Below are 3132 nucleotides of genomic sequence, written 5' to 3' on the forward strand. Positions count from 1 at the left end.
AGATCAAGACGATCTGATTATCAAACTTAACAATAATAAAAATAACATTTGAAAGGGAAGAAAACGGAGGGCGGGTGAAAGAAGGAATATCTGCTTTTAGTTTCCTGCGCTAACGCCTTGGCGTCTGGTGTTCATTTTCAGTGCCTAATATAGAGCCAACTGCACTCAGTAAAAATTAATTGTAAATAAATTGTGAGTCTGCAGCTAGAATAATGTGGTGTCATTTTACCCAGAAATGAACAAATTGGCTGGAGGAAGAGAAAGCGAGGAAAATGATTTAACAGGCTGGAGGAATGGGTCAGAAAGGGAAGATGGAACTATATATAGTTTGATCAGACGGTGATGAGGTGGCAAGTTGGCCACTGTTTATGAATATCAGAAGGTATCAATGTCAAAGTGAGGAGGGAACTGTCTAGTTCATTATGTGGTGGTTGACTGTGGTTACTGGTGAGAAACATATAGTTAATTGTTACAGTTTTCTGTTAATTTATTCACATAAGACACCACCAATGAGGCATTAGAAAATACTCTAGAAATCTAATAGCCCACAGCGAAAACAGTGGTACAGTCAGGACCTCATGGTCTCTCTCCTGACCACTTTAGGGCTCTTTTACCTTCCAGATTCCTGTCTCCATTCCCTCTTCTCACTGCTTTGTTTACCTTAAGTTTCCTTCACTCTCTTTAAGTCTCCCTCCTTCTCTTTTCATCCATCTACTCTACAAATAGTAGGCCTTTTTATATTTGTAACTATTTCCTTTTTAAAAAAGTTATTTATTTAAAGAGAGAGGGCCTCACTCTCTTGCCAAGGCTGGAGTGCAGCTTCTTAATCAGGTCATACCTGTCTTCTTAAAATCCCATGAAGGCCCTTCTGTGAAGCTTCTCCTAAATCAAGAGCAAGATACCTGCTCCCCTTGTTCTCTCTGAATCAAAGTCACAGCAATGTGTGGCCCAGATGCCAGTGAGTCTGGTGGTGACTTGCCACCCCTGAGCTGCTCCAACAGTGCAGAGCTGGGAACAACTGAGGTGCAGGAGACACAGGCTCAGTCCAGACCTACTCCTGACCTGGAAAAGATGAACACAGGCAGTTTACATTATAATTAAAGACTCTACCCTACTTTCCTCAAACACATCAGTCTAACCCACCAAATCACTTAAGAGGAATTGGTGATAACAACATCGACATTGAAGGTAAAAGAAAAGGAAGGAATGTTCCATGTAAATGTTGTGTGATTGCAGTTAAAAATGGGCAAAATATGACCACGATAAGACTTCATGTGCTGGTGTCCAGTAATTCAGTAGCATACACTCTCTCTGATATACAGTTACTTCCCAATCACTTGGAGATAATACCATTTACCTAGGGAGTTCTTGCTTTCCACTTCCCTCTGACACTATTATTGTTATTGTGTAAATTATTCCTGGCAATTCACCACAACATTGAGTCACGGACTTTCTGGTCTTGGAAGGGAAAGACATCTCTCTTTTGTTTCTTTCTTTAAAAACTAACAAAAGAACAACAAAATGAGACTCTAACAACAAAATAGGCCTCTAACAACAACGGCCACCTCAGACTTAGGGAAAGTCTGGTGTCGATTCATGCCTTCCAACTGCTGTTCAATTTAGTGGCTTCCAAATTACCTGGGCTGATCGGTCATGGTGGTGGATGCCTGTAGTCTCAGCTACTTGGGAGACTGAGACGGGAGAATCAGGAGCTTGAGCCTAGCCTGAGAAAAAGAGTGAGACCCCCGTTTCAAATGAAAAGAAAAAAGAAACTACCTGGTCTGGTTTTCAGAATGAGATTTTTGGTACCTGGGAAAATTGACTTCAGAATCAGAATCTCTAAGGAGATGTTTGTGAACAAGACCAATCGCTGTCCTCCTGAGGCTCATATTCTGATGAGAGAGAAAGAAAAACATGTAATTCAATAATTATTTATTGATGAATACTAAAAGAAACCTAAAGCAAGATTAGGAAATAAGGAGTGATGGGCTTGAGGGTGGCACTATTTAATTTGGAAGGCCCAGGGAGACCACTCCAAGGAAGTGACATTTAAGAAGAAACCTGAATGATGTAGAATGGGACACATGAATATCCCAGGAGATAGCATGCCAGGAGAGGGAGCAAGTGTGAAGGCTCCAACGTGAGGACAAGTTAGAGGGCTTAGGAGCTGTTGGCAGTGTGCATAAGAAAAGGTGGTAGGGATGAGATCACACTAAGCAGGAGGCAGGTTGTGACATTTTTGTTTCCTTCTAAGCAACACGTACAGCTAACTTTAGGGTCCACTGATGGTAACAGTGAAGTAATGTTTAATCCTTGTGCTTGTTGGAGACCTAAACCTTTCTGATAAAGGGTTGGGGTGGGCAAGTAGTCAGCAGGGAGCAGAGGCAGTGGCTGTAAAGCTTTCCAAATTGGTTCAGTTAGTAACTCATCTGTTGGAGGCTCTCAACTTCAGGGAAAATTCTCAGTAGGAGTAACATGCGAATGACGGCAAGGAGATGCCAAAAAAAAAAAAAAGAGGTAATGAAGGGGAGAGCCACTCCTCTCAGAGGTGACTCCACAAGGACAGACACAGGTGCCAGAACCAATATGGCATGCCTGGGAAGAAACACACTCCTGAATTCCGCAGAAACATAATATATAAGCCAATGCATTTTTTCCCAGAGGCAGGGAGAGTTTCGTAAAAATAGCCATTTTTTCTTTCTTTTTTTTTTTGGAAGGAGTCTCTGTCTTGTCCAGATTGGAGTGCAGTGGTGCAATCTCGGCTCACTGCAACCTCTGTCTCCCAGGTTCAAGTGATTTTCCTGCCTCAGCCTCCTGAGTAGCTGAGATGACAGGCACACACCACTATGCCTTGTTAATTTTTGTATTTTTAGTAAAAATGGAGTTTCACGATGTTGGCCAGGCTGGTCTTCAACTCCTGACCTCAAGTTGTCCACCTGCCTCAGCCTCCCAAATTGTTGGGATTACAGGCATGAGCCACCACACCCAGCAATAATAGCCTTTCTTAGAAGACTGATGGTGGTTTGACTTGGTTATTGTGTGCAAGAAGTAAATAAATAAATAATTGACTCTTTGCTTACTTGAAAATGAGGTCATCATTGTCTTTGACAGAAAGAATTCTGCATTCCCAAT

Source organism: Colobus angolensis, unplaced genomic scaffold (genome assembly GCF_000951035.1).
Source record: "Colobus angolensis palliatus isolate OR3802 unplaced genomic scaffold, Cang.pa_1.0 Scaffold16, whole genome shotgun sequence".
Classification (NCBI taxonomy): Eukaryota; Metazoa; Chordata; class Mammalia; order Primates; family Cercopithecidae; genus Colobus; species Colobus angolensis.